Genomic DNA, 11,584 nt, shown 5'->3' with positions numbered 1-11,584 from the left:
TCCTCAGAGAAGGGGACACCTCCCATGGATATCAAACAGCCTTGGAAAACCAAGTTGTAGGAAGACTAGGCTCATCTTCTCTTAGACAATGCCATCCATTTAGGGGAAAGGGTTTCAAAGGCAGGCAACAGAGTCAGAGGCAGCCCCTGCCCCTGCTGTTAGAGGTCCCACATGAGAACCAAGCTCTATCTCTGTTACACATGTGTAGAGGGTCTACATCCATCCCATGCATGCTATCTGTGAACCCTAGTGGGCCCAGGTTAGTTGATTTTGTAGGTTTTCTTGTGATGTCCTTGACTTCTCTGGCTCTTTTAATCCTTCTGTCCCCTCCTCTGCAAGATTCCCTGAGCTCTGCCTCATGTTTGGCTGTGGGTCTCTGCATGTTTCCATCAATGACTGAGTGGAGCCTCTCAGACGACAGTTATGCTGGCCTCCTGTCTGCAAGTAGAGCAGAACAGCGTCAGGGTTGGGCTCTCTCTCATGGCATGAAACTCAGGTTGAGCCAGTCATTGCTGGGCCATTCTCTCACTTTTTGCTCCCTTTATCCCTGTGCATATGGTAAGAAGGACAAAATTTGGGTCAAAGGTTTTGTGGGTGGGTTGGTGTTCCCCTCCCTCCATAGGGACTCCTGGCTACAGGAGGGGTCCGCTTCAGGCTCCATATCTCCTACTGCTAGGAGTCTCAGCAAGGGTCATCCCACTAGACTCCTGGGAGCCTCCCCTGTTCTAGGTCTCTGGCTCACCCCAGAGATGATCCTCAACCAATTTTCATTCTCTCTCCAGCCTTCTTCCCACCTGCTCTCCCCACATTTGATATCCACCCGTTCCCCTCCCCAACCTCTCTCCCACTCAGTTCCCTCCATCCATCCACTCATATTCTATTTCCCCTTCTGAGTGAAATTCAAGCATTCCCCATGGACCATTCTTGCTACTTAGCTTCTTTGAGTTTATGACTGTAGCATGGTTATCCTGTACTTTATGGGTAATATCACCTTTAAATGAATACATACCATCTGTTATTTTTTTTTGGGTCTGGGTTACCTCACTCAGGATGATCTTTTCTAGTTCTGTCCATTTGCCTGCAAATTTCATGATGTTCTTGTTTTTAACAACTGAGTAATATTCCATTTTGTAAATGTGCTACAGTTTTTTTTTAATCCACTCTTCGGTTAAGGGACATCTAGGTTGTTTCCAGTTTCTGGATGTTATGAATAAAGCTACTATGATTATAGTTGAGCAAATCTCCTTGTTGCATGGTGGAGCATCTATTGGGTATATGCTCAGGAGTAGTATAACTGGGTCTTGAGGTAGAGTTATTCCCAATTTTCTGAGAAAGTGCCAGATTTATTTCCACAGGGATTGTACAAGTTTGCAGTCACACCAGCAATAGAGGAGGGTTCCCTTTCTCCACACCCTCAGCAACATGTGCTGTCCCTTGAGTTTTTGATCTTGGCCATTCTGATCAGAGTAAGATGAAATCTCAGAGTTGTTTTGATTTGCATTTCCCTGATGACTAAGGAGGTTGAACATTTCTTTAACTGCTTCTCATTGGAGATTCTCTATTGAGAATTTTCTGTTTACCTCTATACACCATGTTTAATTGGGTCATTTTGTGTGTTGGTATTTAGTTTCTCGAGTTCTTTATATATTTTGGATACTAACTCTCTGTCAGATGTGGGGTTGGTGAAGATCTTTTCCCATTCTTTAGTTACCATTTTGTCCCGTTGATGGTCTTCTTTGCCTTACAGAAGATTTTCAGTTCCTGGAGAACCCATTTATTATTTGTTGATCTTAACTATCTGAGTTGTTGGTGTTCTGTTCAGGAAGGTGTCTTCTGTGCCCATGAGTTCAAGGTATTCCCCACTTCCTCTTTTATTAGATTTAGTGTAGACAGTTTTATGTTGAGGTCTTTGATCCACTTGGACTTGAGTTTTGTACAGGGTGATAAATATGGATCTATTTGTCTTCTTCAATATGCAGACATTTGGTTATATCAGCACCATTCTTTGATACTTTTTTTGGTATGGTTTTAACATCTTTGTCAAAATCAAGTGTCTGTAGCTGTGTGGGTTTATTTCTGGGCCTTTAACTCAATTCCATTGATATAACTATCTGTTTTTAATGCCAAAAAATGCAGTTTTTCTTACTATTGCTCTGTATTACTCCTTGAAATCAGGGATGATATCTCCAGAATTTCTTTTATTGTGCAGGATTGTTTTAGCTTTCCTGGGTTTTTTTCCATATGAAGTCTGTAAAGAATTGTGTTGGAATATTGATGGAAATTGCATTGAATCTGTAGATTTGCTTTTGGTAAAATGGCCACTTTTACTATGTTAATCCTACCAATCCATGAATATGGGCAATCTTTCCATCTTCTGCTATGTTCTTCAGTTTCTTTCTTCAGAGACCAAGTTCTTCTCATACAAGTCTTTCACTTGCCTGGTTAGAGTTTTACCAAGACATTTTCTTTATTTGTGGCTATTGTGAAGGGTGTTGTTTCCTTAATGTCTTTCTCAGCCCATTTATCACTTGTATAAAGAAAGGCTACTGATTTTTTTTTTAATTAATTTTGTACCCAGCCACTTTGCTGAAGGTGTTTATCAGATGTAAGAGTTCTTTGGTAGAATTTTTGGGGTCACTTAAGTATACTACTATATCATCTGTGAATAAAGATACTTTGAATTATTCCTTTCCAATTTGTATCCCCTTGATCTCCTTTAGTTGTCTTATTGCTTTAGCTAGGATATTGAATAGATACGGAGAGAATGGGCAGCCTTGTCTTATCCCTGATTTCAATGGAATTGCTTTGAGTTTCTCTGCATTTAATTTGATGTTGGATATTGGCTTACTGTATATTTTCATTATTGTGTTTAATTATGTGCCTTATATCCATGATCTCTCCAAGACTTTTAACATGAAGCGGTGTTATATTTTTTTCAAAGGCTTTTTCAGCATCTAATGAGATGTGTTTTTCTCCTTGCAATTTGTTTATATGGTTGATTATGTTGATGGATTTTTGTATGTTGAAACATCTCTGCATACCTGGGATGTAGGCTACTTGATCATGGTGGATTGTTTTGTTTTCTTCTTGGATTAAAATTTTAAGTATTTTATTGAGTATTTTTGTATTCGTGTTTATAAGGGAGAATAGTCTGAAATTCTCTTTCTTTGTTGAGTCTTTGTGTGGTTTAGGTAGCAGGGTGACTGTGGCTTCATAGAATGAGGTTGACAATGTTCCTTCTGTTTCTATTTTGTGAAATAGTTTGAGGAGTATCAGTATTAGCTCTTCTTTGAAAGTCTGGTAGAATTCTGTGCTAAAACAATAAAACATTCTGGCCCAGAACTTTTTTTTTTTTTTTTTTTTTTTTTGGTTGGAAGACTTTTAATGATTGCTTCTCTTTCTTTACAGGTTATACATCTATTTAACTTGTTTACCTACTCTTGATTTAACTTTGGTAAGTGGAATCTATCAAGAAAGTCATCCATTTCATTAGCATATCCCAATTTTGTAGAGCACAGGTTTTTGAAATAAGACCTAACAGTTCTTTGGATTTCCTCTGTGTTTGTTGTTATGTTTCCCTTTTGATTTCTGATTTTGTTGATTTGGATATAGTTTCTCTGACTTTTAGTTAGTTTGGCCAAGGGTTTGTCTATCTTGTTGATTTTATCCAAGAAATAAGCTCTATTTTGTTGATTCTTTGTGTTGTTCTCTTTGTTTCTAAGTTATTTATTTCAGAGTTTGATTATTGCCTGATGTTCACTCTTTTGGGTGTATTTGCTTCTTTTTGTTCTAGAGCTTTCAGGTGTGCTTTTAAATTGCTAGTATGAGATCCTTCCAATTTCTTTATGAAGGCGCTTTATGCTATGAACTTTCCTCTTAGCACTGCTTTCATGTGCCTCACCAGTTTGAGTATGTTGTGCTTTCATTTTCATTGAATTCTAGAAAGTCTTTAATTTATTTATTTCTTCCCTGACTCAGTGGTCATTGAGTAGAGAGTTGTTCAGCTTCGAGGAGTTTGTAGGTTTTCTGTTGTTTCTGTTGTTGAAGCCCAGCTTTAATCCACAATGGTCTGATAAGATACAAGGAGCTATTTCAAATTTCTTGTATCTATTGAGGCTTGCTTTGTGACCAACTATATGGAGAATGTTCTATGAGGTGCTGAAAAGAAGGATAATCTTTTCTATTTGGGTGAAATATTCTGTAGATATTGGTTAGGTCCATTTGATTCATAGCATCTGTTAGTTTCATTAATTCTTGGTTTAGTTTCTGTCTAGATGATTTGTCCACCTGTGAGAGTGGGTGTTGAAGTCTCCCACTGTTAGTGTGTGGGGTTTGACATGTGAATTAAGATTTAGTAATGTTTCTTTTACCAGTGTGGGTGCCCTTGTATTTGGGGCATAGATGTTCAGAATTGAGACGTCATCTTGGTGGGTTTTTCCTTTTATGAGTATGAAGTATCCTTCCACATCTCTGTTGATTAATTTTGGTTGACAGTCTTAATATTAGAATGGCTACTCCAGCTTGCTTCTTGGGTCCATTTGCTTGGAAAATAATTTTCAATCCCTTTGCTCTGAGGTAATGTATATCTTTGTTACTGAGGGGTGTAGTTTTTTTTATATGCATCAGAATGAATGATCCTGCTTTTGCATCCATTCTGTTAGCTAGTGTCTTTTTATTGGGAAATTGAGTACATTGCTTTTGAGAGATATTAAACTAAAGATTGTTAATTCCTGCTATTTTGATATCGGTGGTGGTAGTATGTGTGCTTGCAAGTGTGCATGTGTGTGGGTGAGTGTGTGTGTGTGTGTGTGTGCGTGTGTGTGTACTTCCCTTCTGTTATGTTGGTTTGCTGGTTTAAAATTATTTATTTTCTGTGTGTTCTTGGGTGTAGTTAACCTTTTGTTGGAGTTTTCCTTCTGGTATCCTCTGTAGAGCTGGATTTGTGGAAACATATTGTTTAAATTTGGTTTTGTCAGAGAATATCTTATTTTTTTCCATCTATGGTGATTGAAAGTTTTACTGAGTATTGTAGTCTGAGCTGACATCTATAGTCTTTTAGAGACACTGCAAGACATCTGCCCAGGTCCTTCTGAGGTCTTTCTGGCTTTTAAAGTCTCTGTTGGTGTAATTCTAATAGGTTTGCCTTAATATGTTATTTGGTCTTATCCCTTTCAGCTTTTAATCTTCTTTCTTTGTTCTGTACAGTTAGTGCTTTGATTATTATGTGGTGGGAGGATTTTCTTTTTTGATCCAATCTATTTGCTGTTCTGTAAGCTTCTTTTAAAAAATGTATTTTTATAAATAATAGTTTATTTACTTTGTATCCCGCTATAGCCCCCTCCCTCATTCCCGCCCAATTTCGTGCTCCCTCTCTCTTCTCCCATGCCCCTCCCCAACTCCGCTGATAAGGGAGGTCCTCCTCCCTTTCCCTCTGGCCCTAGCCTATCAGGTCTCATCAGGACTTGCTGCATTGTTCTTCTCTGTGACTTGGTAAGGCTGCTCCTCCATCAGGGGGAGGTGATCCAAGAGCCAGCCACTGAGTTCATGTCAGAGTTCTGTAAGCTTCTTATAGGCATCTCTTTCTTTAGGTTGGAAAATTTTTCTCCTTTGATTTTGTTGAAAATATTTTCTGAGCCTTTGAGCTGGGAATCTTCTCCTTTTTCTAGTACTATTCTTAGGTTTGGTGTTTTCACAGTGTCCCAAATATCCTGGATATTTTCTGATAGAAATTTTTCAGATTTAATATTTTCTTTGTCCAAAGTATTAATTTCTTCTAGCTTATCTTCTATGCCTGATATTCTCATATTCTGTTGCTGATGCGTGTGTCTTCAATTACCCTTCTCTTTCCTAGTTTTTCCAAGTCCAGAATACCCTCAGTTCATGTTTTCTTAGTTCTTTCTTTCTTCCTTCCTTCCTTCCTTATTTCCTTCCTTCCTTCCCCTTCCTTCCTTCCTTCCTTCCTTTCTTTCTTTCTTTCTTCTTTCCTTCCTTTCTTTCATATTCCTTTCCTTTTGTTTTCTTTTTTGTTTTGTTTGTGTTTTCTTTATTGCTTCTATATCTATTTTCTGGTTTTGAATAATTTTATTCATTTCCTTCACCTGGATTGATTATATTTTCCTATATTTTTTAAGGGATATATTCATTTCCTCTTTCAAGGCCTCTATCATCTTCATAAGATTGGATTTAAGGTCATTTCTTTGTGCTTCATCTGTGTTAGGATATCCAGGACTTGTAGTAAGATAGCTGCATTCTGTTGGTGCCATGTTGTCCTGGCTCTTGTTGTTTGTGTTCTTATACTGACCTTTAGCTATCTGGTTATCCCTGTGTTGGCAGGCCTCTGGTAATACAGGCAACGTTGTGGGCTAGAAAATGGAATACAGGAAAACAGGTACAGTTTACTGCTATTAAGAGTGTTTAAGGGTTGAGAATTGGGAGGGGAGGGCCTCACCTGGTAGGCTCTGAGGCAGCAGGCCTTTGGGAATGCAAGTAGAGCTGTGGGACAAACACTTTGGTTTTAAACAAGGGAAAACTATCCAAAGAAGATCTGTCTGATGAGCTGGCATATCAAACTCAACAGCTGTGTATTCTATTCCTTTTATATTGCTAAATTTGGTACTGTTAATATTTAAATTATTTGAAATATTTAAATTGTTTGCTTATTGTGATGATTAACAGAGAAAAGACTTCTTTACAAGATTTGCTGCTGAACTTACGAACTAATCCTGGTGTATTATTTTTCTCAATTTGTTAATAAATTCCCCAAGCTTATCACGTTTCTAAACAGCCAAGCTTAACAGTCCATGTCTGCCTGAAAAGCCCAGAGATGACTGACTTATATGGCTTTAGTATGCAAACTAAGGAGGATGTAATGCCAACCTCTGAACTCCAACAATTCATAAGACTATCATACAGCTCAATAAGAAATTCTATAGATAGAGAAAAATAATGTGGGAACACAGGGGAAAATGTACCCAGATTATCTTGAATTGGAAGTAAAGTATTTAAAATACCTATTCTTTACCTCCTCCTAGCACTACTTCAATGTTCAGTAAGTTAAGAAACACGTGGTAATATTCTCTATTGCTCTTGATTTAATTTTAGAATGTTAACACTTTTATTGACAGGTTTGTTTTTTGTGTTAGTAAACACCATCAAACCTGGATCTAGGAATTTCAACAGTGAGTTGAAATCAGGGGTCCAGTCAGCATTTTCTAAAAGATCTGCTCTGTTTACTACCCTGGAAGATCACTAATTAGATTCATACGGACACTCCCTAATCATTGGAGGCCTTGCTACACTCTTCCTCGTGTTTACTCACTCTAACAGAAGACCTAGCTATGGGTGGCAAATAAAATAGCTACATGGGTGGCTTAAACAACAGAAGAATACCCTATCAGATTTTTTAATTAAGACCAGAAGTTAGAAATTAGGGTACCACCATGGTCAAGTTCTAGTCATAGCTCCCTTCCTGGCTTTCAGGTAGCACCTGTTTGTTAGTGTATCTATAAATATCAACCCAGAAGGAGCAGAGAAGCAACCAAGAGTCTAACACATGCCACTGGGGTATGCATTGCCAGGGAATCAATGACTCCACCTTTCTGTCATCATGGTTCCTGTGATGTAATACCTTGGGAAGGAAGTTACGCTCTCTCTGCAGCCTACCAGCTCAACATTTGTGGTTTGAGAAAGAGGATGTACCCACTTGATGTGTGGTACTCTGATACTGAGTTCTAAAATTTATGCAGTCATTTTATTAGAAGGTAGGCTACAAACAGAAGCCACAGTGGTTGTTAGAAAAGCAACGTAGCTCTAGCTAAAAGAGTTGGAGCATCTAGAATGAAGCTGTTGCAGTTCACCAGAATGTCATATCAGGTGTTCTGGCCCACACCAAATTTTAGAGGAAGCCAGTTTCTTTCTGTGGGAGCACTGCGTATGGTGGTCAGTCAAGGAAAAGTCGACTTTGCTTCTTATACAATTAATCATGATACATAATATAATACTATATCCCAAGGATGAAAGTTACTTGTTACTTACATTGAGTTCAAATTTTAATATTTATATTGTTGAATGTGAATGTTCTGAGCTTTTCCTCTTCAGACTGTTTTTGTCAGATTATAGCGTGAAGATCTGGTATTTCTTAAAAGCAGTGAGACTGTAATTGCTTGAATATAACACACACACACACACAGATAGAGACACACACACACCCCTGGAATCATTAATTGAAGGCTTGTTTCCTTGTGGGAGTAGGGGCCATAGATACAGCTTTGAGAGGTGATTGGATTGCCATTATCAGTCATTCTATTCATAAGAGATTACATTTGAACAGATTATAGAAAGGTGACAAAGGTTTGGAAAGGGAAATTTGCTTAAAGTAGGTAGGTCACTTTGGGCTTGCCTTTAAAGGTGTATTTTGCTCTAGCCCCTTCCTGCTGCCTAGATCTCTGCTTCTTCAAAACCAGGAAGTGAAAGCCTTGGTTTTTTCACTTCCTCCTATCATGACATTCATCCTCGCTACTGCCTGGAAACAGCAGAACCAGCCAACCAGGGACTGAAACCTGGGTAAGTGAGCTTAAAGAAGTCTCTTCTCCTTTTGAGTTGTTTCAGCACAATGGGAGAGTCTTACAGAGCAATATGGGTCTTGATCATTGAAAATAATTGATAGAAAGGTAACCTAATACATTCCCTATAATCTAGTAATATTACCTTAAAAATTCTTACAGTGAAAAACTATAGAATGATTTATATATAAAGTTGGTTTTCAAAGAAACTTAAATAAATAAAAGCTTTTTAGAAATGTATTCAATTACTCAAACTTTTTCAATATACTAGGAAAATGTGTTGTTACCCTCTTCATTTGTGTGATCTAGCCCCTTTACATTTCTGTTGTTTGCATGCACCCGCTCTCTGTTGCATTTCCAGAGTCTTGCCAATGTTTCATAAATATCATTAGAAATGCTGAACTATTGTTGGCTTGATTGAGCTTCCTTTTATCTGTTTTTATGTTTTTTAAAACATTCTATCCTTCTTTAATTCATTTCATTTCTTTTTTATGTTTTTTTAAAATTTTTATTTAACTTTTATTAACTACACTTTATTCATTTTGTATCCCCCCATAAACCCCTCCCTCCTCCCCTCCCGGTCCCACCCTCCCCCCCCCTTTCTTCATGCATGCCTCTCCCCAAGTCCACTGATAGGGGAGGTCCTCCTTTTTATGTAAGAAGTGGGAAATAGTAAGAGCTGGAGAGGACAGGAACTCCACAAGGAGAGCAACAGAACAAGAAAATTTGAACACAGGGAACTTCCCAGAGACTCATACTCCAACCAAGGACTATCCATGGAGATAACCTAGAACCCTGACAATGCAGCCACTTCTGATGAGAATTCATTTCATTTCTAATTAATTAATTTCATAGCTTCCCCCTCTAATTTATAAAATGGAAAGCTTAGGTCATTAAAAGCTACATCTTTTCTTTTCACATTTAAGGTTGTAGATATTATCTCAATGGACTTCTACTGACAGCATGCCAGCAGCTACAAATAGAAATTTATGTGTCATAGTTCTGGACATTGACAAGTCCAACCTCAGAGCAAGTACAGTTATACATCATTCTAGATACAATTCCTAGCATGCAGTAATAGTTCTATTCACTTCCACTTTGAAATCAACTTTTTTACTTTCGACTTTGAGGATGAATACTATATCTCATTTTGCATCTAGATTAGTTCAGTTAACATTGTTCAGTTCCATTTTGTCACAATGAAAGAATTTCCTTTCTTTTATGGATTAATAACATCCCATTGTATATAGATGCTATCTTAGTTAGGGTTTCATTGCTGTGAAGAGACACCGTGACCAAGACAACTCTTCTAAAGGACAGCATTTGATTGGGGCTGGCTTGCAGTTTCAGAGGTTTAGTCCGTTATCATCATAGCAGGAAGCATGGCAGCGTGCAGGCAGGCACAGTGCTGCAGGCTCCAAGAGGCATTTGAGCTTCAGACATTAAAAGTGTGAGATAAGCTTAACGTAAATTAACTCTTTGTTTGAAATTATCTCCATCCAAATCTTTAACATTTTCATTTAAAAATAACAATAGTGACTTCCTTAGCTACTCTCCACTTTTTTTTTTTCGCTGTACAGAGAGCTGACTGATTTGGCTTCACTGCCTGACCAGTGAATGGCCAGAAATCTTGCTATCTCTGTCTCTCTGTCTTCCTGACATGCTGCCACATTAGGCTCTTTAGAAGGTCCTGGAAGGGAACGAAGGTCCTCACGCTTGCACTCAGCTTTACAGACCAGGCTATCTCCTCAGCCTCTTTTTTCTGGAAGGTGTATTATGGTGTGATTTTATTTAAAGAATGATTTTTTTTTTTGTACTTAAAATGTGACATTGAATATGAGAATTCCCAACCGTGTATGATGGCTGTGAACCCAACACTCAGCGAGGCAGAGGCAGGTAGATCTCTGTGGGTTCGAGGCCACTCCTGTCTATCAAGTGAGTTCAGGACAGCCAAGGCTACGCAGAGAAACCCTGTCTTTATAAATAAATAAATAAATAAATAAATAAATAAATAAATAAATAAATAGATAGATAGATAGATAGATAGATAGATAGATAGATAGATAGATAGATAATAAAAAGGAAAGAAAACAAGAATTCACTTTTTTAAAATTTTTTATTAATTACACTTTATTCATTTTGTACCCCCCCCATAAGAATTCACTTTTATAGCTTTCTTCACAGACCACATTATAAAAAAGAAAAGAAAAGAAAGAAAAAGAAAAGAAAAAATGGCTCTTTTGAAGCATTCTTTGCAATTGTTGAAGATTTCAGGCATACTTGAAAATACTTCAGATTTAACTTACATAAGTCTCTAAATCAAGCTGCACAGCAAATCTAAATGAAATAAGAAAACCCACACTTATTCAATAATAATGTCAAGGTGGAGTCTGGGAGCATGGTGCCGGGCATGCGCAAACGCGTCACAGGAAGAGACAGTTGCTGGGAGGATTCCCTGGTGTTCAATGTATGGAAGACCAGGGCAAAGACTTCCTCATCATTACAGACCGTGCACTCTCCTCACCGGCTTCCCACGGAGACCAGCGCCACATTTGTGACAAATCCCCAACAGTTTATTTGTTAGATATTTTATTCAAATTGCTTCCTTCTCCTTGCAGAGTGCACAGAGAAACAGCCGTATCCTGTCCCCTCTGTACCTGCTAACTGCTACTTCAAGAGATAATGAGTGAAGTTAGATCTTCATTACAATGTTAGTTTGCACAACCAGCCTTATTTATTTTTCTCTACTTTGCTATTGTAATCACCAGGACAAGAAGACTGACTCAGGGTAAATGTATTTATTTGAGTCTACTGTTTCAAAGACACTCATTTGTCGCAATGGTAGGAGCGGCCTCACACTGTCATGGAGGGCGAGAGAGAGAGAGTTCTGGAAGCTCATTATGTCTGAGACCCATAGGGCTTCTGTGATTTCCATGTTCAGGTGGCATTTGAAAACGAAATTTTTCATTATAATATTTTCTTCTTCAATATTTTTAAACAGGCAACAACTATCCAAAATGCTT

The sequence above is a fragment of the Psammomys obesus genome, unplaced genomic scaffold (genome assembly GCF_907164565.1).
Source record: "Psammomys obesus unplaced genomic scaffold, mPsaObe1.curated_primary_1811, whole genome shotgun sequence".
Taxonomy (NCBI): domain Eukaryota; kingdom Metazoa; phylum Chordata; class Mammalia; order Rodentia; family Muridae; genus Psammomys; species Psammomys obesus.
The sequence above is the reverse complement of the archived record's forward strand: the minus strand, read 5'-3'. Positions refer to the sequence as shown.